The 26,917-nt window shown below is 40.3% G+C and overlaps 1 long non-coding RNA gene across 1 annotated transcript in view; it reads right to left on the reverse strand.

Moving 5' to 3' along the window:
- Positions 1-246: 246 nt before the first annotated feature.
- Positions 247-26,917, reverse strand: part of LOC137205500 (uncharacterized) — a 79,319-nt gene continuing 52,648 nt past the window's right edge. The window contains exons 2-3 of the long non-coding RNA XR_010934187.1: positions 21,240-21,368; positions 247-1,487 (exon numbers count right to left, since the gene is read on the reverse strand). This is a non-coding gene — a long non-coding RNA (uncharacterized lncRNA). The remainder of the gene's footprint in view (positions 1,488-21,239; positions 21,369-26,917) is intronic.

The raw sequence follows: 26,917 nt of genomic DNA on the forward strand, positions 1-26,917 counted from the left end.
ATATATATATAAAATTAGGTCAGTTGACAAAAACTGCAATAAAATGATAGGTTAGATGAAAGTGTTATATCAATATTAATTTTACTATAGCTTATAACTGTACCATACATATGTATGAAATACACACCAAAGAAAACAATCTCAGAAAACAATCATATGTGTGTAGATGTTTATATGTGTGTGTATATACGTATGTATATATATATATAGAGAGAGAGAGAGAGAGAGAGAGAGAGAGAGAGCGCACAAATGTGGTATTCAAAATAAATAAATCTAGGTAAAGAGTATGTAGGTGCTTTTTATATTCATTTTTTATTCTTGCAACATTTCTGTAGATTTGAAAGCTTTTCCAAATGCTTCTGGAGAGTTTCAGAACATTATTTATTTCACATAAGAGAAAGCATGAGCTGGATACAGTACACAGTATATCCACAGTCCCGAGAAGCTTCTCGACGGAGCTGGGACTTCAGCCGTGTACCCCCAGCCACTTCACTGAATGACACTCCTCTTCACAAGGCAGTAGAATCTCTCCCCTTTGCACATGAAATCCTCTGAAATCCTCATTTCTCTTCCCTTTCTCCAATGTGGCTTGACTCATGGAAGTGTGGGTGACCACCTTCTGCTGTGTGATGTTTGCAACCTCAGATGTGGAAGCAAAGAATGCCTGCCTGGTGGAAGCTCTGAGCAGCAGGTCCACTGGTGTCCACACGTTTAGACCTGAGAAGTACACTGCCTCACCTGGCATCACTGAGGAGTCTTGAAAAAGAGGAAGCCTTACCACGTGGAGATGTTTGTACTCAGAGACATAAGTAACTAAGGACAGCAGCTCTGGTGAATGTCATCTATGTCTTTAATTATTTTGGAAAGGGTTTTATTAGCTTCAGTTATTTGTTTGCTCTTTTCAATATCTAGTTTTGTGGTTTCTAGTACCAGTGTGGAAAAGTGCAGCTATTGAAAAAAAAAAAAAAAAACACCCTTTCACAAATAACAGCTACACAACCTTAGTTAAGTACACAGGTGATTCCCTGCGGGCATAGGAATCTGAAGGAGAACAGGTGATCTTAAAGGGAAGCTGAAGCTTGAATCCAGTAGCCGGTAGGGTGTGTGTCCCACAGTGGTCCCCAGTTTCCCCACCGGGTGGACACACTGGCCGCAGTCGGCTGTGACTCTCACCACGTGCCATGGAACACCTAACACACTGCCCCCTGCAACCCTCACTCGCTCAGAGCATCCACACCCCTTTCCTTTGCAAAAAATCTAACTGATGCTTTAAGAAATGGAATCCGTTCTTGGGACTTTTTCATGTAAGAGAAAGCGATTGTTTACAGATAACCGTGGAACAATCACCTTTGTCATGAGTACATTAAACCACACACTGGGAGCAATAGCCGCCAACAGCACAGAAGGTTCCAGCTCTTCAGCCTCTTGGTGCCCAGCTTCACGTTCCTCTCATGGTGGCTTCTTCCCATCAAGGTCTGGAAAAGCAACTACAAAGTAGAAGCAAAAACTGTCAGAAAAGCAGGATGATGGGCATGAAAAAGCATGACACTCCTGCACAAACCATTTGCTTCTCCCCCCTCAGGTAGGACGCTGTAACTTGCATACCTGCCACAGGGATGCCAGTGCCTTGCTTTCAAGAACCTTTTCAGGAATAATGGCTTTTTGATTTGTTTAGAAGAAGAAGTGTCTGATGATCAGCTAGGTGAATGTGAGAGGTAGAAAGCCCTTAGCTTAACAAGAAGGGAAAGACCAAATACCTACCAAATAGTGTGGAATATAAAGAAAACCAGACCTGTAATTAAAACCCAAAGGCCCTCTTGCTAATTAATGAATAGAATGGCCTTTCTCGGGTCTAATGCCAGTTTATGCCATCAAAATGTGCTTATCTAGGAAAAAGATGCTCATCTAGGAAAACCCCACACCTCCATGGTAGATGCTGCTATGAATGGAAAGGGGATGAGAACTAAGAGTCTTAAGGGGTCCTAAGAGTTTGTCCCAGACAGATCCGAAAAGCAGATGAAGGGACAAAGCATGAGAAGATCATGGTGCCTCCTTGGGTCCTGGGGAAGTTTACACATAAAAAGTCACGCTTTTGAATGCTTTCACACTCCCTGTTGCCACCCACCACAAGATACTATTATTTTATCTCCTTAGCAAGAACAAGGATTTTAAATCCGCCAGAAAAAAAAAATGGAATAGCTATTGATTGAAGGCTCTAAGAGCCTAATTTCAGTATTACATCAAAATATTCAGCTCCTACCCCACGGACCAACCCCGGCAGTAAACTTTTGGAGAAATAAAGAAAATCAACCATTCTGACTCTAGTTCAGAAAAAATTTAAAAAAACAAATGAGAAGAGTTTTCACTCATTTTTCGTTAAAATCGACAGGCCCCCTGCTACATCACTGGCTGTGGGCTAAGTACTAGAAATGTGCATCATCAAGTCCAGCCTCTGCCCTCCAGTCACAAAGACCGAAGGCAGAAAGGAGAAGAGGACTTACCTATAGTGTTCTTTCCAAACGAACGTCCTCTATACTTCATTGCTCACGCAGATGCCTACTAGGCCTCATGTTTTCAAAACCACAATTGTCTTTCACTTCATTCTGAATGGTTTTGGGGTAATCTTACAGCACAGTCCTGCCTTTCAGAGAAACACAGGTGGGATTTCTGTGTTCTTTTCAGGTAAGAAGATAATTCACATTTTTGAGACTCTCCTGCCTTTTTCTTCTCTGCCTCAGCTGTGACCGTCCTAACAATTTCTAATTACTTGGCCTTCAGAAGGCTGAGAGGCGGGCGGCTCTGCTCAGAGCATGGCCTCTTTGTTCTGGGTCGGCTCACACGCACCCTTCTCTACTCACATTTATATAGAGAACAGAAAATATTCTAATTAAATCCCATATTTTTCGGATAGCTCAATTCAGTAAACTGACAATGATGTTATCTGTGGGCCTGTTGTCATATTTGATCAAGTTCTTTCTACAGCTATATGATCTCCATAAAACCTCGCTGAATGGTTCAGTTGAGAGGAAACTTCAAACAGAACTATTCTTCTGTTGTTTCCAGGATCTGTGGGGTTAGAAGGGGAGGGGGGAGTGATGTTTGAGAGGCTCGTATTACTCACATGGAGTGATTCTTAAGTGGTTTGTTTTAAAATTTTTTTTTAGAAAACCAACTTCCCCTGATCTTCGACTTTTACTGTTTTGCTACAAAACCCCACTCAGGGCACAAAAGGATGGGTATTTTCATTTACTACTAGAGTGCAAGAATGAGGTGCTTTAAGATTGCACCTTCTTCAAGCTGAAATATATCTACTATTTTTCAGGCCCCATAACTGCATCTTCCATGCATTATCTCGTCTGATGCCTAGAACAGACCAAGTTATTAATTGAACTTTGGAGAAGAGGAAACTGAAGCTTTATGCAGACTAAATATCTTGTTAAGGTCACAGCGTAAAGAAAATACCTTGGAGCTTATAGAGAAGAAGGGGAGGAGGAAGTAGTGCTGGGAAATTAAGTTCTGATCTGTGGATCCATATCAGTTAGGGGTCCAAAGGGAAACATACCACAAATAGGAGAATTTAGGAAGTTTTATTAACAAAAGCACCGATGACAGGTCTTTGGGTGGGGTATAGGACTTTGGAGGCTGCTATCAGCTGAGCCATTACTCAGCCCCTCCTCTAAGGACCAGGGTGAGGGGAAGGAAGAGGTACCAGAGCTGCCAGGAGACAAAGATGATGGGGTTACATGCAGCAAGGAGAAAAGAAAGCATCTATGGCTACCTTCACTTGGGAATGGCGACCCCGCAAGGATAGAGCCAAGACCCCCTTCTCTTCCTTCACGCTCCAGCGAGGGAAGCCCTCCTGGAGTCCAGAGGGTACAGGAGTCCTGCCGGCAGAGGAGGAGAAGTGGAGAGAGAGTGGTCCTGGAGGGATGGGGAGGAATCCAGGGCGTAGGATCCATTCTCACTTCCCGCCCGTAGCCCTGCTTCTCCCTTCTGCCACCTGCTTCCTGCTAGTGTCTGCTTCCCCCTCTCGGACTCACTTAGAGGGATACAGATGACCCACAATGATGACAAAGAAGGCATCTTCATTTCCAGGGTCAAGCAGAGTGGAGCTAAATCCAGAGGAAAGCCTGTAAACAGGGTGGATGGAGGAAGGCTAGGCTGGGAGCTCACCTCCCTCCTGGGGTCCCTGGCATGGGCATCACCCTGTTCACCTAGTTGGGTATGGGTCACTTGGCTGAAATCCAGAGCCATTTATTCATGGCTTTGGTCATTAGATTTTATACCTGTCAATTAGAACTCCTGCTGAGGGACATTCCGGAGCTTGCCTTGCCCTCACGGATCACTCCATTTCTGCTGTATTTCATACATTTGTTACAATCATTAAGAAGCACATGCCATGAGTTTGCATTAACTTACTATGTGCTGGAGCAACAGATATAATCAGAACCTGCTCTGTCTTTAAAGAATGTTCAGGCTACTAAGAGAATTTTAAAATTCATATTTAAAAATTCCTACTCCTATAATTCGAATTTACTTTAGGAAGCGTCAAAACCCTGGCTGGTGGGATAGATCAAATCTATTAATTGTTGAGAGGAGGGGAGATTATTTTTAATCTTTGAATCAGAAGCTCAAGGTTCAGGTTAGTCCCTAGTGCAGAATTCCTTAGAACCACCTTCCTGGAAACCTGGAATAATTCTGTTACAGACTTGGACCCTTGACTCTATCCTCCTCCGGAAAGTGACACTGACCCGTGCTGTCCAATAGCAGATGATGTGTTGCTTGATCCTGTCCATGAATGGGTTCTCGTGTGTAAGTCTGTTCTCGCCAGCAAAATAGCCAACTCCTCAAAGCCCTCCCTCTGTTTTCTGAATGCCTGCAGCACTGGAGGTGGTTGCAGCCAATGAGCACTCAGCCATAGATAGATCAGTAGTTTGAAATGTAAAGAAATGAGCAACATCCCCGAGTTACACAGAAGCCAAAGGTAAGGCGAGGCCACCCTGTCTCCAGTACAATGCCCCCTCTCCATCATATCACCCTGGTGTAAAACTCAGTAAGTGGATGCTAAACCCCCCTTGTGTTAAAAGGAGTCCATCATGAAAATGGAAGCCCGCAGGTTTCCAGTACATGTCCTCTCTTCTCTTCAGGCCTCCAGAAAAATAATGCTACCATTTGAGAAATGTTTCTTTGTACGTCTGCATTCCTTACTCTCTTGTAAGCCCCTGACGAACACAATCCATGTCTTATTTGTCTTAATGTCTCTTGCACAAAACAGTTCCTGATGTGTGAAAGGCATCTGGTACTTGTTCATTGAGAGGATTCTCCCACTGGCTCTTTTCTCTTTTTTATCACTTTTATAAATCTGTAGAGATCTTACAGGTAAGAGATGTTATCAAGGGCCTGTGATATCTTACACATTATTTCTCAGGTGATTCTTACTAAGGCCTTGTCAAAATGTCACATCAATTCCCATTCTACAGATAGGAACTTCGAGGCTATGGCAGGTGGAATAATAGTCCATAACACTTCCTGCTTGAGTCTGTGTCTGGGACGGTTCCAAGTACTTTATACGTTCTCATGACAAATCTGAGACAGGTGAAAGTATGATCTCCATGACTTACTGAGAGAGGAAACTGAAGCACAGAGAAGAGAGGTTAACTATCTGAGGTCACAGAGCTATTAAATGGGGGTGCCACGACTCAAGAATGGTTAGTGCTTAAGTTCTTAATGACCCACTGTCCCTCCTTTGTTTACAGGGAGGCCAAGGGCACAGAGATGGCCAACCACTGTACCTCACTCCTTCTGTGAAGGACTAGCTTTGTGATGTCAAGACCGTCTCCTTCTCTCCGACAACAGCATCTCCATCTTTGAGAATTTTACCAACATCTGTTTCACTTACACTAACTCTTTCTCCAACATCACCCCCCAGGTCTTGGCTTGTACACTCTGTATAGAAAACATAGATGTAGCCATCACTCTTTTGCTTTCAAAATGCCAACATCTCTGACTGAATTATCTTCAACATTTTACATATACCAAGGAAGTAAGTCCATCACCTGTTCGTGCCTGGGCCCCCCAAAAATACATTTCAAATTTTGACATTCAAAGTGATGTTGAGAAAGAGCTCAAAATTTGAGATCTAAGCATGTGCAATGTATCCCTTAATATCCGTGTAACCTTGAATAGTTCATGTCGATTCTACATGTTTCCTCTCTCTCATCTGAAAAACAGTATTATATGATGTAAGACCAATTGCAACAACCATGGTAATTAACAATGTAGTATTATGAAGCCAAATGAGAGTGGTAAACAGGTTCTAAGATTAAGAATGATCAATTAAATGTATGATTGGTATTAATACAAATCCATTTAGTTCCACCCTATCAGAACTCAGACAGAGGCTCCAATGGTGTAACTGTGTCAGTAACCCAGGCAGTAGGATGGCAGTCTTTAGACTCCAATGGTTCATTTATTGGTCAATATATGTATACAGTGGGCTCCCCAACCCCAGAAATAATCCTTCCTGTCAATATGATGTAGGCAAAAGGTCACGTGTTCTGGAATGAAACACAGTTATGTGACCCTGGGCAAGATATTTAACATTGCAACATATCTGTGGATATTTACACTTACAAAATAAGGGTTATAATAACTAGCAGTGTCATCGTGGGAATTAAAGGTGATGCAAAATATATGGTGCCCAGCTCAGGTTAGAGCTGAAGAAATATCTCTTTTTTCCTTCTCTTTGGATAGAAGTATTTTTATGAAATGAAGAGAACACACAAGCAAATTTAAAGTTTCTAGTTATCTAGTGTTATTATTAACAAATAAAATTGCTGGATCTTCTCTCTTCGCCTTTATCAACACTGTGAACATTTTATTGATTTCAAACTCCTTTTGTGAGATGAGAAGACCTCATGAGAAACATCCCCAGCAGGAGGCTTGCATTCTCACAAAATAAAGGAATGCCTGTTTGATTAGAGGAGAGATTATTTATACTAGTTTTCTCAATAGAATACAAAACTCACTCCTTACAAAACACCAAAGTAATTGTGTATCATCTCTTTTCATACCTTATATAAGAGCTACCTATTTACATGAAATAATGGAAGAAAATAGGTTTAGAGAGCTAGATGATTTGGTTTTAAGTTCAGTTCAACAATTTTTACTTCTGATATCATGGGAAAAGCATAATTTTATAAGCCTCAGTCTACTCATCTACAAAAAGGAGATTAAATGAGGTAAAGCGTGCAACAGTTCTGAACACAAATCTCATACATAGTAGGAAAAATTATGACCTACCAGGGCATAATTTGAATTTTAAGAAGCTACATAGACCCTGTAATGAAGAGCAATGTGTTCTGCACAAAATATGCTCTTGGTAAGTGTTTATGTAATTAAACTGAATTAAAAATATGTAGATAAAGAAAATTGATAGGAATGCATCAATATATTTTATTATTAAAAAACAAGTGAAGCACATAATATTTGTATATTTTGAATATAGGCATTATAATTGAAGCTTAAAATCTACAATGTTCAAGCTTTTTTCTGTTGGTTGATTTATTTTTCACAGATGACCATAAGTGAGATAACCGTTTCATAGAAAGAGTATATAATTTGGAGTCAGAGTTGATTTTAAAGCCACATGAACTTGAGAATTCACCATATTTTATTGACTTGAAGATGTCATTAATTATAAGATGTATTGATATATGTAGCACTGATATGAAAGAAAATACTGCCAGTACACTAAGAAATGATTGCTAATGCATTAATTGCAAGATGAATCCTTGTTTCAAAGATGTTAAGGAAAAATGTAATTCAACAAAATAAATTATTTAATTTCTATGATCCCAAGTTTCTCCAGCAGAAAAATAAGACTGATGATGGCTCAGAGGACATTGAAAGAACCACATGAAAAAAGGAAATGAATGTCCTTTTTAAACTCTAAAACACTCTAAAAATATTATTTTTAGACCAAGAGCTCCTTTAATAAGAAAGTTTTGAGATATGAAACATCTTTTGCCCTCCTGGTCTATTTTTATACTAAATGTTTCTTGTTATTTTCTCCCCCTGTGATGCTCTCATTGGTTTTTTATGACATGTCATGACCAAAAAGTAACATATTCTATGTTTATTTCAAAATATAATCATGGAGATCCCCTGAATTTGAATTACTGTGGCTCAGGTGTGGACTTCTCAAAGGATTTATTTAGCCTTTTCAACTTCTAATTGCCGTTAGTATCAATGATTATCCAAATACAAAGTTCGTAGTTTAGTAATTAATGAAGAGAAATTCTATATCCCATTAAGATTATTCATTTAAAACAATTAACATCAAATTTCAACCAAATCCAGAAAACACAAATAAGAAAGCCAAAGTCATAAAACAGCAAGAAAATTATCCAGGACAGGAAAAGAGCTGCACTGTTTAAATAAAAAACTATTTTGGAAATTTTGAATATATCCAGGATATCAGATATGAACACTTTTACAGAACTGTAAAGAGATCCACTTGACTTCAAATTTGGGGACTGCAGAGAGAGAGAAAGAGAGAGAGAGAGAAAGGGAGAGAGAGAGAGTCATGATTTCTGGGATGTCTGCTATACTGAGTGTCAGATGACACATCTAAAGGATTACATGTAATTTGAACGAAAGAAGTTAAATGTTGCATATTCATTGTCTCCTGGGCTTTTGCCAATACTTCTTGGTGTGATAAGCACTAGTGCCAAGAAACATGATGATTAATGTCTTGTGAGTCCCTTCTGTGTTTCTGAGTTTGTACTCCACTCTTGCTGCCACTGGAAGAAATGGTAACCTTTCACTAAATTTGATTCATTTGTGGTAAAGTTCAATGAGCTAATGAAACTCAAATGTTTTGCAAGTTACAAAGAACGTGGAAAGCTATAGAATACCATGATGACAGCATTAACAAAGTTGTGATATTTAACAGGAATAAATTTTAAAACTAAAGAAAGAGCCGGACGCCTATGCATATTCCGACACGTGTGGATTCTTCCAGGTTTATCTCCTAGATAACTCAGATAATTCAGTCTGCATTAAGATTATATTCCTTCATCCTCAAGCCTCTGATTAGGGTGTTTCCTTCACCTAGAATATTTTCTTCCCCGCTTCTACCCTGTTTGAAGTCTAAATATGTTTCATATTTCAACTCTGTTCTCCCTTCTTCCATAAAATCTTCTCATCTCCATGCAATCTCTCTCCCATAAAGCACTCCAATTACCATATCCTTCATACATCTATAATAGCTCTTATCTCAGTTACTCAGGGATTTAGAGATGTCTGTCTCCCTTATAGATTCGAATTTCAATGTTTTATTCATACTTATAATCCCAGAGTTCGTGCATGTAATTACTCAATATTTGTTGGTTAAATTTGATTTTGAATAATAGAGAAGAAACACCTTTCTAATTGGGATGGGAAATCAGACCGTGATTTAATGTCATAAAACAATGGTTGTCACAGAATAAATGATACCACATGGTTGCTACACTCTGATGCTCAATGACTGTCCCATTAAAGTTAACTCCACTCCTTCCTTCCCACTAAAGAACAACATAGCTGAATCCAAATCAATGAGAACATTATAAAAGAGAGTATTTAATCTGCAAACCTAGTATTTTGTTTTTAGTAATAAAGTGCTTAAACACACCTCAAATTTTGGCACCCTTGGTTTAGCAATTCTGTAACTGTTGTTCTGTAAGTTGTTCTGACAACTGTTGCCATCCAACAATGCTCATGAATTTCCCTCAGAGATTGCCCCAAACCTCCTCGACTCCTTTCCAGGCACCAGACACTCTCTTGTCTTGATAAAATTATTTTAATCCCTCTTTAATCAATCTATAACAGGTGTTCTCAACTTGGGCACTACTGACATTTTGGATCAGGTAATTCTTGGTTGTCTGGGCTGTCCTGGGCACTGTGGAATGTGTGTGACAGCATCCCTGGCCTCCACCCACTAGGTACCAGTAACAATCTCCAGACCCTGACAATCAAAACTGTCTTCAGACTTCACCAAATCTCCCCCGGGAGAAGGGCGATCTCCCCGGTTTCAGATGACTAACAGAGAGACTCTTCTGGCTAAGCTCCCTTGAATTAGATGACTGAGACTCTTAAAATAACAGAGATGCAAGAAGCCAATGAGACTAACTGGGCAACCACATATTAAAATAAGCCCAGAGCAATTAAGGTCAAGAATAATGTTTCTAAAATATAAACATGGCCACCTCACTCTTGTATTTAAAACTCTCTGTCAGTTCCACATCACTCACAGGAGAACTTCATAAAGCTCCTTGCCATGATTCATAATGTACTCTCTCACAATCTTATCTCTCCAGCTTCATAGCCACATTAAGCTACTTGCAGATATGTGAATGTATGATGTTATTTCATGCCTCCCTCCTTGCAAACATTTCTGTTTCTGAATTTCATATTTTGAAGTTTCTTTGCACGCATGTCTGCTTCCCATCACTAGAATGTACGTTCCATGAGGGTAAACATTTTTTCTCCTTTATTCACCACTTTTTCCCCAGAATCTTACTCAATAAGGTTTGTGGAAGAATGAACAGAAGTCTTTATATTTTGGCTGATACATTGCCTAGGCTGGAATTCCCTTCTCCTCTTCATTGTATTTATTCTTAGAAGTTTAGTCTAACACCAAAATGCATCTGAAGACTTGGATCCTCTTCTTTGATTAGAATGGGCCCTGTGTGTGCCTCGGAAAGATCTTATCATGCTGACTTGTTCACATGTCAATCAGATGCCCTCATCCAACACTATCAACTTCTGAGAGCAAGGACCAAATGGCACCACCCTGGTAATCTCAATGCTTAGAGCTGGTGTGTGGTTCACAGTAAATGTCTCATAAAAAAAAAAAAAAAAAGAATGTCTCTACCACAATTTTAACTTTTCACCTTTGAATACAACTTGATCCATGCCTTGTCTTTCCATGTATTTTTCACGGTGTAAAGCACAGCGACTGGCAAATAGTATAAAGTTAATGAACACAGGATGTTTGCTCACTTTTGAAGCTTTGGCGGAATGTTACACTTGAGATCTTAGTTAAGTGTTCTCAGGAGTAGCAAGGATAGCTTATTGGTTTCAGAGCATTCATTATAGTGAATGCTGTCAGTGTTCCTCTCAGATCCCCTGGGGGCTCCTTCTACTGTTTCAATTTGCCTTTCCCAGCTTCAAGGTGCTTCTATCTCCAAAGGTCTGCACCTGTAGCTGTTCATTGAGGACAGCCCTCAGCCACTGGAGTCTCCTTGATTTTGTGTGCAGAGAGCTGGAAATTCTTGGGAGATCCTCCCCACTGCCAACTCTTGCCCCAAAGCAAAGAGTGTGGGGTTGAAGGCTGGAAGCTCAACAGCCTCACTCAGGTCCAGACACTGTGAGCACAGCTTATCTCCCACACCTCCCAACCTGCAGCCACCCTAGGGGGCTTCCCTGAAATCACACTCTGGCTTGGCTTCTTCCCCTTTCCTGTGCTGGTTCCCCAAATCCTTTACCTGTTTCTCCTTGGAAGCCTTGCTTAATAAATCACTTGCACACAAGCCCTTACCTTAGGGTCTGCTTCTGGGAAGTCAACTTAGAACCACCTCTGTACTAATTGTCTGTCAACGGGAAAGTGATGGAGGAGCATATCAGAATCCCTCAAGGACAGGAGGGGCTGTATGGTATGTGGAGCCCACATTATGTAGCGTCTCTTCTTCAAAAAGTACTAACAGTTTCAAGATCAGCGAGAGCAGATCATTAAACTGAGGCTCACGGGCCCCATGTCCTTAAGTCAGCTCTGCCTAATAACCTTATTCAAATTTCCCATATCCAGCCATCCTTTAACGACCACTAACAACTAACAAGTAACCAGATGTGCTGGGTTTGGATGAATGCTTTCTTTTTTCCGTAAATCCTTTATTTAAAGTATTATCAGTATGAAAATAGCTATAGAAATGAAAGACATATGGGGGAATTTAAAAAATCAGTAGTTTTAACAAAATGATCTATGACACATAAAGGAGTTTTGAAATTCATTGCTCCTGGTGAAATTCTGAGTGCATAGTAGTCACTCAATAAACACTCACTAATTGACTCATTAGATTTCAAAAACTTGACATATTTTATTGGTTTTCTTTGCACTTGGAACTAATAGAAGCACAAAGAATTAAGATATGTGAGAATTAGAAAGGACCAAGGATATCAGTAATCGCAATCCAAAAACGTGATTTTGCAAATGGGAAAACTGAGATTTAATAAATTTGTACGGTCATGATGACAAAGAATTATGTTGCTCATTACTTCTCAAGAACAATTTGGTGTAATATATATATATATATATATAAAATTATATGTGATATATAATGCAGAAATTGCATTAATATAAACTTAAAGAGGGACAGTGAAACTGTGTCAAAAGACAAGTACACATGTCTTATTTATCTTACTAGCCATGTAACAAGTTATCACAAAATTTAGCATCTTAAAACAAGGTATATTTGGTCTGAAGAGAAGATTTGGACATGACAAGATGGGAGAAATGAGGAATTTCATGTGGAAGGGCAAGACAGATGGAGAAGCTTGGAGTGTATGTGGAGAGCAAATCTTCAGTTCAGATAAAATATTAGACCTTATCTGTAGGCAATTTGGGATAAATTTAAGATATTTGTACATGAAAGTGACATGATCGGTGGTATTATTTTCAGGAGGTGAGTATCAGCTCTGTACATGAGGAACAGAAGAGAAGAGACATGGTGGGTAAATGCTATGAAAACTTTCTTGGTCGGGAGACTTGAGACAAACTAAAGATGTCCCGATGCTAAAATGGAGAGAAACGTGTGGGAAACAAAATGAAGGCAGAATTGACTAGACCTGGTTTACTGTGGGATTGACAGTAAGCATGGCAGGAAGATGGGAAGATCAAATGGGCTGTAGATTGTGCAGCCATCAAATGAAACAGCAACTCAGCACTCAGCTTCAGTGCCATTCACCTTCTCACAAAACCCCATGCAGTTCCTGTACTTCCCCTAAACAAAAACTGGGATGAAGCTCTTTCCAGGAAGTGCAACAAATATAGCAAGGTCCAGTCAAGTTTTCTGAGGTGATCCCTTAGATGCCAATGAGAACACTGAATTCTGGTTCAGGGGCCTGTATACTGGTTTAGGGATTCATGGGCCAGGTTGGGCCCATTAATGACCCAGGCAAAAGCAGTCCTGCCAGAGGGCTAGAGAAGTGGTATGAAAGGATGGGTCCAAGCTTAATCAGTTATATATGGCCTCGTGACAAATAACCCTAATATCCGGCAGCTTAGCACAACACCCCGTGTTTGAGGGTCAGGAATGAGGGTTCAACTTAGCAGGGTGCTTCTGGCTCATGGTATCCCACAAGGTTGTAGTCCAGCCATCAGCTTGGATTAACTACCCTCTGAAGGCTTGACTGTGAGCTTCCAAGATGCTTCCTCACATGTCTGGAGTCTGGAGACATCAGTTCCTGGGCATGTGAGCCTCTCCACAAAGCAACTAGATTCCCTCAAATCAAGTGATGAGGCAGAGACAGAGACAAAGAGAGACAGAGAGGAGAGAAGGGCACTCAAGAAACTGCTGTGGCTTGTATGACCTAGTCTCAAAGTCAGACACCATCACTTCCTCCTTATCCTACGTGTTAGAAACCAGTCTAGCCCACACTCAAGGGGAAGGGTATTAAGATCCACCTCTTGAAGGGAAGATGGGGGATATTGGAGTCATGGACCCCATGGGGCACCTGGACCAGGGCAGGTGTAAAAGTCCATGTACACATAGTGCGATGCCATCTTGGGCTCATGGTCACAGGCAGGAGAGGGCAGCTCCAGGCTGATAGGCCTTCCCAGGCATGTGAGCCAATAGCTCAGTGCTCTTCTGCCTTTAAGACTAGGTGATATTTCAGTAACTGAATTTTCATTTTTTCCCCTCTAAATTGTCTCCATACCAGACTCTATGATCAGATAGTAAGAAAATGATCCAGGTTTTCCCTTCTCAAGTCTCGTTAAATAGCAGGTGCCAACACAGACAAGGCAACCAGGTGGATCTTCCCCAGGGCGGCCATACCTAGCTGTACTGTGTTCATCCTCATGTTGCTCCCATGCCAGACTCACCACTTCCAGGGACGGCCCCATCTGCATCTACAGCGACATGTTGATTCTGCTCCTCTGGGCCAAGAACAGCTGATGGACATGCAACACACACGGTAGGATGACTCATAAATAACCATATGCAATCTCCTGGCTCCCAAATAAAATCCCATAACTCATTCAAACTTCTGGGATCTGGACGCTGAGCCAAGACAGCATGATCTTATCATCCCCTAACACCCCCAGCCCTCAGGCTGCACACAAGTTGATAACGATTTCAGAGCCTTTAGAGATGAAACATTTCAGATCTCTGGTCTCTATTATCATGGATGAAAACAAAAGAGAAGACAAGTTGGTGTCGTGGAGGAAGCTCTAGACTTTAGTTCGAAGCATCCTGGTCTGAGGACGGGCTCTGTGGCCACTTCATAGACCCTTAGGATGGTGAAGTGTGTGCCCCCCTCTCCTTTACCACTTGTGGGCTCTGGATGCCCGTTCTGTAGCAACCTCCCTCATACCGGCCCTCTCTCTGCATCCAGTCTTGCAACTCCAATCAGTTTTTGACTCTGGCAGCAAGGTGGGGAGGAGTGTCTCCCAACTTAAACCTCTGGGATTTTGTGATTATTATTTTCTGGCTCCCACATATCAACCTGACTCTTAGTTGACAGTATCTTCTGCCAAGAAACCCGAGATTACAAGGACGGCATTTGAGCAACAATCCCCTGTGCCTTTGTTAAAGTCTGTTCTGCCTTGAGTTCACTGGACACCTCTGTCTCAAATACCTCCAGAAGGCTCCCCTGCTCACCTGGACTTCTGGTCAACCTGTCATCCCTACCCTTCTCTTAGGCTGAGTGGATACTCCTGCAAAAAGTGTCCACAGCTCTGGTTCACTCAGTCAACCATCTCCAGATTGTCTCCTGGGACCCCTATGGTGGAGCCACCAAAAAGAGTGGTGAAATATAAATGTAGTTAGTATTTGGCCAGTCTTCATTCCACAAAAGAAAATAAAAATAAAGAAAAAATAGGAGGCACAATGTTCAATTTGCCTCCTGTGTCCTGACACAACATTTCTCTTTCATGCCGGAAGTTTCTTAGGGTGTAGAAAAACATGTTTCAGCAAAGGAAGGCCAATTTTCAAAACCACTCATTTGGCAAATGCACAAGCTCTCAAGCTGGAAAGTCCTGCTTCTGGTTCCTCGCCGTTTACCTAATCCCAAAGCAGTGGCAATCATGTTAAAAAAAAAATTATCAGCTCTGCCAATAGCCTTGGGCTTTGCTTGCCACGGTAATGTACACAAAAGAAAGAGATGGTGATAAGGGGCTGCTTATGAAATTGAAATGCACTGCCATCTGTGTAGAACGTGAGTGCCTGTTTGAAGAGCTACCGGGCACAAAATTTATGGCACCCTTTATTTTACAACTGCACTGCCCTCACTATAAATGCTTTCATGGGACCAGCCCGTTTATTCCTTGCCTAATAACCCATCCGGTCAAGCTGGAATGTCTGAATAAAGGTTTCTACTGCTATAAGATGCAGTATTTGATCAGAGGATAATCAATACATTTCATTTTTCTAACATCATATTAACTTACATGATAAAGTATTCACTGTTGTATGGACCAAGTTTCCTAGAATAACAAATAACTTGGAAGAATGTTAGCACTTTAAAAAATTGGGTTGGCATTCAAAGTCTACAAGAATCTCTATACATCTGCTTTCCAGCACTATAAAACGATGTGCCTTCCGCATATTCTTCTTCTTGATGTTGAATTGCATGCGCTTACCAGAGCAGAATCAATGAGAGATAAAAATGCTACAGGGATATCTTGCCTAAAGTCATTCTCTTCTAAACCATCCATTTACAAGAGATCGACTAATTAAATCATGCCATAGGTCTTCCTTTTAGCAGGAAAAGGCAGTTAGCTAATCTGAGCTCTTAAACTAATACTAGAAATAGGCATTTTCACATAGGACACATTATCTAGAGTACCGAAAAATATTCTTCTTTGTTTGCAGTTGATGCCTAAGGTGAAGCACCGCCATTTTCCAACCTCATGTCAAACACATGCTTAGCATAGGATGGTGCCTTAAGCAAACTAGGGTCAGTGTAACCCAAAGGGTTCTACTGGCTGCTGGTGGTGGGCTTGGCTGTAGTAACAAAACACCACAGACTGGGAGACTTCAAACAACAGACATTTATTGTTTTACAGTTTTGGAGAGGAGAATTCTAAAATCATGGTGTCAGCAGGACCATCCTCCCTCTGAAACCTGTAGGGAGAGTCCTTCCTCGCCTCTTTCAGCTCTAGTGTTTGCACCAATCCTTGGCCTCCCTTGGTTTGCATGCCCATATTCTTTCCATGTGTCTGTCTTCACATAGGGTTCTCCTCTTTGTGTCTTTCTCCTCTTTTAATAAGGACCCCAGTCATATTGGATTAAGGGCCCACTGTACTCCATCATGACCTCCTCTTAACTAATTACATCTGTAATGACCCTGTTTTCAAATAAGTTGCATTCAGAGATACTGGGAGTTGGGACTTTCACAAATCTTTCTGGGGGAACATAGATCAATTCAATCTATAACAAGTTGCATACATCCCGGTTTGCTTTGGTTCTTGTCTAATGGCTAAGGCTCAGATGTGAGGTATAACAGTCAGGTGGATATCTTTGTAGGTAGTTTGCTGGAAAGAACAATGAGCAAAGATGTCTGTATCAGGTCATATCATGATTAACAAACTCCAAGAACCAAGGTCAATGGAACCAACCCTTCCCACTTATCCCAGTGTTTACAAGACTCCCCTGGGACATCCTGGGGTGACTTCAATGGGTTTCAGGTAGATTTGGGAACTGGCAGTTAACATCATAGCTTAGCCTAGCCTGTCTCAAACATGCTCAGAACACTTAAATTAGCTCACAGTTGGGTAAAATCATCTAACACAAAGCCAATTTTATAATAAAGTGTTGGCTCTCTCATGTAATTGATTGAATATGGTACTGAAACTGTGAAACAGAATGGTTGTCTGGGTACAGAATAGTTGTAAGTGTCTAGGTGTTTTTCCCTTGTGATTGATCACCTGGCTGATGGGGGGCTGTGACTGCCACTGCCCAACGTCAGAAGAGAGTATCTTACAGCATAGCATTAGCCTGGGAAAAGATCAAAATTCAAACTTGATGTACATTTTCTACTAAATGTATATTACTTTCACAACATCACAAGGTCAAAAAAAATAAGTTTGTACCATCTTAAGTCAGAGGTCCTCTCCAGAAAAATTGGTATGTCCTGGAAGCAGGACCAGCAGGGAATGAGACACAGCAAACCGATGAAGATTCTGATGAGGTCCAGAAGGGCACCACCCACAGCACAGGCTGGAGTGAAACTTCCTGACAGTGTTTGGCACTTGCCATTCTGAGGACAGTGAACAACGTACAGTAGTGGTCACAGAGAGGAATTCGGGTTTCCAGAATAGGGAGGTAGAGCTTAGGCTCTGCTAAGCCCTAAATGTCCCTAATAGATTATTTTAAAAGATTATTTAAAAAGGAGAAGAAGATTAACCAAAGAAACTAAAACCTACTCAGAAATGCTATTTTGATGCTGAGTAATATATACGATAGGACCACTTCTGGAATACACATTCCATTCCTCACATAACTGCACAAATGATCATGATGAAGATGTAAAAATGGTGATGCTTTGCATAATTGGAGGGTAGTTAAAGTTAAAGCAATAGCTGCTCTTGACAAAAGGATTGAATGTGAGGAGAAAAAGTGCAGCAAACGTGAAACAGAAGGTCAAGGGCCCTGGCCCAAACCCACCATTAGGAAAGTTTTGGGAGAAGGAGACCTAAATAGGGACCTGGAAATGTGGATGACCTGGAAACCAAGAGGTCAGAAACATCATCAACTGCTGAAGAGAACGGATAATGTTGAATTCAGTAAAACTCATCACTTATGTAGCTCAGTAAAGAAACTTTTGACCAGGTCAATAGGGAGATGTCTGTGAACTTGTAGCAAGCAATCCTGGTACATTCTAAACACTGAGGTCCAGGTCTGAGTGATTAAGTTAAAAACAATGGGTGATTGTAAGAAGATGTAGACACTTCATTTGGGGGACTTGGAAGTGAGGAGATAGAAATACATCATAATAATTAGGAGGGGTAGCAAAGTTAGAATTCTAATATAAACAACGAAGATATTTTACTAACAGTTGTTAGAACAGACTCAGTAAACTGCTGGAGCTAAGATTCTCGTATCTACATACTATAATGTGTATATATGTATTATATATATACATATATATATATATATACACACACACACACATATATATATATATATATATATATATATATATATATACTTCCTTACTAAATCACTTTCATCTAATCCTTCTTCCAGGGTCTGCTTCTGGGAGAGTCATACCTATGATACCCACCTACCTCCTTCCTGTCTGATGATTGGAATCCTTGTGCCCAAAGGTCAACTGGCAAATAGCCCTTGTTGGCTGGACACTCCGTTGACAGTTCAAACTCAGTGTGTCCAGATTTGGCCATGTCATTTCCCTGAGTTCTCCTTCCAGATGCCCCAACTCCCTTAAAGTTCGACAGTCTGTCATGAGAGGACTTGGGGTCCACTTCGACCAATGTCTGCCCTTGTTCCCCTTATCCAGAATGCCAACAAGTGTTGCCGTTTCTTCTTTTGACCCTTTATTTATATGCCCAGTATACTTAACAGGGTTCAGACTTCCATTTCTCCAAACTCCAGCTAATGAGTGCACTATTCTCTCAGGTGACTGTCCCTGACCTCAACTTCTTACCAAGCATAATGCACAGCACCATCTAATTTTATGCTCCAAAACACCAGGTCCATGGAGTCACTGCCCTGATAACGGCTCCCCATTGACTCATGTCAGATTCTAACTTTCCATTTACTCATTCATATATGCATTGATTCATTCAAGAAATGTTTTTGAGGTCCTAAAATATACCGGACAATTTTATCTTCAATGGAGTTGATGTGGTTCACAACATAGACAGACCCCTTTGCCCAACAGCAGGAAGCAATACATCCTAGGATGAAAAATGAAGCAGCAATAAGGGTGGAAGAGTGACAAGAGTAGCGAGATTAGACCAATGGTCAAAGAGACGGTATGTAATTGGACCCCAAATGAAGGGCTAAGAGATGTATAGAAACAGTAAGAGCAAAGGTATCTTAAGGTGCCCAAGAAACAACAGCAAACTCAGTTTGTTGGGGATCTAACACCATCAGGACGAGGAAGAAGGATAAAAGTCAAGGCCAGAAGGCAGCCTGGCCCAGGTAGGAGTGGAGGGGATGGCCCTGGAGAGGTGAGAAGTCTCACTTATCTATACCAAGTGTAATGGGAATATAATGAGGGTTTTGCACAAGGTAGACATGATATTTGATTCATGTTTATAAGTAATAATTTAGGCTTCAATTAAATAAAGGTGCTGTATGGCGGTAAGAGTGGAGATAGGGAGAAAAGGAAAAAGCTCTTGCAACACACGAGGCCTCTCTGGGCCAGCGCCATGCGTTAGGGACACAGACTCCAAACAGACTGTCACTGCTAAACCAGCTGGGACACTTCACCAAAAGCCCTGCCCCCTTCCCATCAGAAGAGCAGACCCAAGCTTCTCTGCCCACTCCAGCTACTTTCCTCTGCCAGTGTGCACTGACTCCACCTACAACTGACACTGTAGCACCTCTCAGATATTTTGGGACCAGTACTCCATTCTGGACCAAGGGGTGGTGGCTTACTGGCATTAACGTGAGTGTGTGTGTTGAACTGGAGTTTGAATTCTATTTTGTCAGCTGGTGCTACCACAAGAAAAAGACCTAAGAGAGAGCCCTCAGCTGTCACTGGCACCTAGTGTTTTGGGGAGGGCTCATTCTTGTCCTCTTTAGGAAACTTCTCTGGTTGTATCAGCTCCAGATTCTCTCTCCTATCTTGGAATGCCCATTGCAGGAACAGGCAATTAAACAATATTTATCACTTAATTATGCTCTGGTTATTTCAAGTCTGCATTATATCTACCTAAGTATTTTTTAAAACCTTAAAGAAGTGAGAAGTATAATTTTTAATATACTCCTCAGAATAATGAAATATATTCATATTTATTTATATTAATACTATTTAAGTATCTATGCCAGATGTTATTCTAAGTATTCTCCATATATGAACTCATTTAATCCTCAAAACAAAACTGTGAGGTAGGTATGATGATTATTCACATTTTTTAATGACAAAGAGGTTGAGTTATATAAAGATTATGTCACTTGATGTGTACTCTGAACTGAATGTTTGTGTCCTCCCAAAATTCATGTATTGAAGCCTTAACCCCCAATGTGATGGTATTAGAAAGTGGAGCCTTTGAGAGGTGATTAGGTCATGAGGGTGGAGCCCTCAAGAATGGGATTAGCACCCTTATAAATTAGCACCCCTGTGTATCTGAGGGATACACAGAGCTCCCTCAGCCCTTCCTCCATGTGAAGACACAGAAAGAAGGTGTGAACTGTGAACCAAGAAGAAGACCCTCACCAGAAGGATACTATGCAGGTGCCTCGATCTTAGACTTCATGCCAACACAACTGTGAGAAATCAATTTCTGTTGTTTATAATCCACCCAGTCTGTGGAATTTTCTTACAGTATCTGGAACAAAGACACCAGCATACAGACCTAAGCCAATCTCTCCAGGCCATGCTTTTCCACTGAGACACCACTTGGGTTGACCAGCATCTGATGGGCACTAAGCATACAGCAGATGAAAACAGTTTATTTTACCTTTTGGTTGAATAGCCAGTAATCAAATGCCATAACAATGCATCCACGTTTAGGCTGAAGAGAATCAGATTTAGACAGAAGGGGAAATAAGAAGACAGTAGAAGGATACATCCTGACTGTATAATTTCACGACTCAGCTGTTCAAGGACCTAGGCTGCAGCTACACCCACATGAAAATGGGCCTCTGGCCCTCCACACTGCTCAGAGAGCCTCCCTATGAATCACACAGCATCCCTCAGATTCTTGAACCTTGATCTGTTAATTAACTCAGTAAATGTCTGTGAAGTGTGTGGTATGTGCCCGGCATGTTGAGCCCATCACTTACCCTTTCAGCTGTGGCTTCACTCAGGCCTGTAGCTTCCATCTTTTCCACACCCCTAGCTTTCAGGTGGTTCTTTCCTTCTCAGTTACTGTTTGGGTGCTTCCAGTTATTTTTAACCAGCCCACTGCCTTCCTAAGAAAGGAAATGAGATGATAAACGTAAAGTGATTGAGAAATCAGACACAAGTTTGAACTTTCCAGTGTCAACACCTTCTTGATTTTCCATAAATGGTGGTGGATCTTCACATCCCACCTGTACCCAGAAAGACTGTATGTAGAAAAGCTAAGCTTAAGAAAAACAAATGCAAACCAGCCCTACGATTCATAGGGAGATGCTGGATAGCCAGAACAGCCAAATAACCTTTAAAAAGAAAAACAAAGTTGAAAGACTCACACTTTTCAAAAGCTTAAGACAATGTGGTATTGGCATAAGGATAGATCTAGAGATCAATAGAAGAAGATGAGAATCCAGAAGTAAGAACTTGCATTTACGGTCAATCCAGAAGTAAACCCTTGCATTTGACGAGGTGTCAGAAAAACTCAATGGGGGAAAGAATAGTCTTTTCAACCAGTGATGCTGATGCTGGAAAACTGAATACTCACAGGTAAATGATGATGATGGACCCCTATTTCACATAATATAAAAAAATTAACTCAACATTTATTATATATTTAACCACAAGAGCTAAAATTATAACACTTCATATTTTATATAAATGTAAAAGTGAAACTTTGTGGTCTTTGTTTAGGTTATGGTTTCTTAACTATGACACCAAAAACTCAAGTGACAAAATAATATATAAATAAATTTGACTTTATCAAAATTAAAAATATTTGTGCTTCAAACTACACCATCAAAAAGTGAAAAGACTATCCATAGAATGGGAGGAAATATTTTCAAATCTCTTATGTGATATGAGACATATCTGGAATATATAAAATATGCTTACAACTCAACAATAAGAATGCAATCCAATTTTTTTTAAATGGGAGAAGGATTTCAATAGACATGTTTCCAAAGAAGACATAAAAATGCCCAATAATTCCATGACAAGATAGACAATAACAAACGTTGACAAGGTTGTAGAGAGACTGGAACGCTTATACATTGCTAGTGGGAAGCAAAATGATATGATCATTTTGTAAAAGAAGTTGGCAGATTCTCAAAATGTTAAACATAGAATTACTATACTACTCAATGTTTCACTCCTAGGTATACACTCATGAGAACTGAAAATATATGTTCATTCAAAATTCTATACACAAATATTCATAGCAACACCATTCCTAACAGTCAAAAAGGAGAAGCAAACCCAAATATCCATCAACTGATGAATGAATAAATAAAATGTGGTATATCCATACAATGGAAATCTATTCAGCTATGCAAAGGAATGAAGTATTTATACATGCTACAGGTGAATCTCAAAACTATTATGCTCGATGAAAGGAATCAGATAGTCATATGGTATATAATTCAGTTTACACAAAATGTCAAGAATAGCCAAATACATAAAAACAGAAACCATATTGTGGTTTCCAGGGGATTGTGAAGGGAGAAATGGAAAGCAACTATTGATGGGCATGGGATTTCTCTGGGGGGTGATAAAGGTGTTCTGAAATTAGACAGTGAACAGCTCTGTGATCATCATTTAAGAAAAGGAGACATTGTGAATGAATTTTGTGGTATATAATTTATATCTCAATAAAGTTGGTATAAAAAACACCCATTTTTTAGCCCATCATTCTGTAAGTCCAGACCTGACATATCTGTGTTCTCTGCTAGAGTGTCACAAGACACAAATCAAGGTTTTGGTGGCTGTGCTCTCTTCTGAGCTTGGGGTCCTCATTCAAACTTATTCTTTGCAAAATTCAGTTCCCTGCAAAGAAATAGGGCTAGATCCCTATGCTCTGCTTGCTGTCAGCTGAGGGCCACTCTAATTTCAAGAGGCCTCACACATTCCCTGACAGGTGGTCCTCTCCATTTTAAAGCCAGAAATAAAGAATCTTCCTTGTGTAAAATCTCACTGCTCATACTTGTTCTTATTTATTTATTTAATTTGCTTATCTTTATTCAGGGTGAGGCTTGTCTCCTGTAGTGCTCATATGATTAGGTCAGTGGTTCCCCAGGACAATCTTTCTCAGAGCCAGCTGTGCTTTGTAACTTAACCTCATCATGGGAGTGATTTCCATTCTATTCAGTCCCAGGGATTATACCAGGAGTGTATACCATGAGGTTATATTCTAGGTGGGCATTTTATAATTTTGTCTACCACGGCCCCATGGCTAGAAATTCCCATGGCTTTATGCTGACCCTGCCCTGTTGTCATCTTCAGGATTATTCTATGGATACTCTTGAATACCATCACATGGCCTAACACAGAGCAGAAACTGAAAAAAAATACATTCAGCTTAAATGCCAAAGGTAATGTGTCTATACTGTCAGCTCTCAATGTCGGAGGGTCTGGTATTCAATGTGTTGACATCCCTTTTCAGATGACTTCTAAGAATAGTTATGAATTCTAAAAGCTTCTAGGGATGGTCTTATTATTGTTCTAGAAATCTCTGTCTCATTTCCTATATTTGGAAACTCAACACTCACAAGAATTATGTGTATGAGTGTGTACGTGATGGAGAGAGCTTGTGTGTGGGTGAGAAAGACAGAGATGACTGACAGAAACACTGCTTTATTGCTGCTATTGCTTCAAGCCATTCTTCTCAAAAATGGGAAATAACATGAAAATCAATAGAACATAATAAAAGTCATCACTGAAGTGAAGAAGGCTGTCGAAAAGCAAGCATGTTTTATGGAATGCTGGCAATCTCCTGCCCTGTTTATTTCTCTCTACCCTCCACCTTTTTACATGGTGTGGATTTATCCACAATATGCCCAGATTCTGAAAATCCCAGGGGAGGGGTGGAACTTAATTGCAGCCATAAGAAGCCTTGGAGGGCTTGGCTTATTGACATGGCCTCCATGCAAGATGTAGAAAGACCGGCCAAATGATGATAATTGACCCAGACAGCAAGCGCAGAACATTTTCACTTTGCAACGTGATTTTACTCACCAGTCATGATATAAGATAAAAATTATGATGCTATGATTTGTCTTTCAAGGAAGGTTCTTACCTATTTAGCAAAAATGTCTTTGGGTTCAGTTTTCCTATCTATCTATATAGGGAGATAATATTTATCTGAGATTTTATGAGCCACATGTTGAGAGATGTACATTGTTCAAAATGTGTGTTTACTTAGATAAGAGTCTGATTTTAATAATTTTTTCACAGATTAAAAGAAATATTCCTATGTGCCAGTTAGGGGACTTTATGAAAATAAAGTCATCATGCAAACCCTAAAATAATATTTTGAGGTACATTTAATTCCCATTCCTTTATAGATCAGGATACGGAAGCTATCAAAATGGCATTGCTACTTATGGGTGCTGAGAGTTGAGTGAATCCCAGGACTTTAATTTGCACTGACTTCACTTGGACTGTCTGTGGCACTTAGGTCTTTACTGCCCTTTGAGAAAATGACTCACTGCTTTCCCATAAACTTTGATAAGATAATGCTGCATTTTTTCAGAGACACTTTAGAACATTGTACTATTACACATCCTTTGTCCAGAGAAGTCATTTAGAACTAAAGGTGCATTGGGTCATTTTATAATATAGAGTACTAAGTATGTGGATTGAGTAAATTCCTAGAAAAATTATTCATCTATGTATCATGCTAGTAATTGGACATTTTTTTCTAAAGAACTTCCTCAGAGTCTTTTCAGATCAAAATTTGATATAAATAAATGTAACTGGATATTCATTTTTTCTCATTTGTAGAGTCTTAGCTAAGGCCATTAAACTGAGCACCAAGATGGACAAGTCTCTCACTTTCTAAAAATGGTAGCTAGACTCATCCTTTTCAGGAATTACTAAGAAATAGTCAAAGCTTGTTCTAAGATAATTAATCTATCATCATTCTTTGAACTCTAAGTAAGAGGACACTAGAAAAGAATCACAGCTGGAAGGAGAAAAGGGAAGGCAGGGTGGAGAACGCCCAAGGATTACCACCAGGTCAATGCAAGTGAGGGACCATAGGAAGACAGGGGATGTCTTCCAAAAGAAAAGACCAAAAGCTAACAAGTTTCCCCATCACAGTTTGGAAATAACCAAGCTGCTCACAGAGTCAGGAACAAACTCATGGGGCCACCTGTCTCTCCTAATGGGAACAGGAGGAGGTCTCAGGAGGGGCCTGGATTTTACGTGGGGGTGAGGGGATGCTGCATCACCTTTGAAAGTGGTTGTAACTCCATTGGCAGATGGCTCCACTTCTGTTGGGAGGGTCTGTATTGCTATAGGGATGTGTCTACATTTCCACTGAAGGGGGATTAACTAACACTGGAAAGTGTCTGCATTTTCATTCTAGGCAACCCTATCTCTGTTGGTAGGTTTCTTCATTTCCCTTGGGAGAGGGCTGTATTGCCACTGGGAGGTGTGTACATATCCAGATTTTGGAGAGTAGGAATGCCAGGTATTTCTTATTGACAAGATAAGACTTACACGAAGTCAACTGGAACATCATCCATACCAGAAACAATGTATATTATCTGACATCTGAGGGGAGAACAGGAGGAGGACAGAGAGCCGATTGTACCTCGGTTAAACCCACAGTATATGCCCCAACATGACTAATCAACATTTTGGAATCTGCACAGAGGTCCTTAATCACATAGGGCCTTGCCCTTGCTTCCTCCTTTAGAGGAAGCACAGGTAAGAAACTATAAGGTATAACATGAGATGAAAAATAAGAGCAGATGACACCCGTTAAATGAACTAAAGGCTGCAGAGCCTTATTCAGACCTGAATCCTGGGATAAGGATTGATGTAGATATAGAAGTGAGATACAAAGGCTGATTTAGACCAGCTTCGAGTTTTAATGACTGAAAATGAGTTTATTCTAATGCATGAATATGACGAAAAAAGGGGATGAAAGCTACCCACTCGGGAATGGAGAAAAGAAGACCAATAAAGTGGGTTCAAAGAGTGCAGAGAGAAAAATACACTGTGTCTTAACTTGCCTCTGTCACGTTCAGCCCATGCAATATGCCACTGACAGTCACGCATGCATGCAAATATATTTAAATGGAGAATGCTGCAATGGAAATATTGTGTGAGGAGTATTGCCTTCAGAAGTTTGGACTTTGTTTAAAAAGCCACCATCATTCATATACACAATCATTGGCAGTATTTCTTCTCTTTGCCTTCCATTCACACCTTCCCTGCTCTTATCCATTTCACTAATCTCTATTCAGTACAGAATAGTATTGAGCTCCTGCTATGTACTCAATACTATATTGTGGAATATACAGGAACACAAAAGCATCTGTCTGCAGCAGATTCAATGAGAGCTTCGCTCAAAATAGAGATTACTTCATAAAAATAAGGGTTAAACTTACCATATTAAATGTCTCCAAAAGTTTATTTATAAGATGAAGAACATCAAATCTTCAAAGTATTTTATACATTCATACACTGAAGACATATGTTTAAGTGCATGGCCAGTTGGGTTGATAATGAGAAAAAAAGTTATTAAAAGACAGGAAAGTAAAAATATGTCATGGTCAATCCAGACTTCTTTAGAGCCATGAATACCATTTTCACTAGAATAACAATTATAATTATTCCA

This window comes from Pseudorca crassidens, chromosome 14 (genome assembly GCF_039906515.1).
Source record: "Pseudorca crassidens isolate mPseCra1 chromosome 14, mPseCra1.hap1, whole genome shotgun sequence".
In the NCBI taxonomy this organism is placed as follows: Eukaryota; Metazoa; Chordata; class Mammalia; order Artiodactyla; family Delphinidae; genus Pseudorca; species Pseudorca crassidens.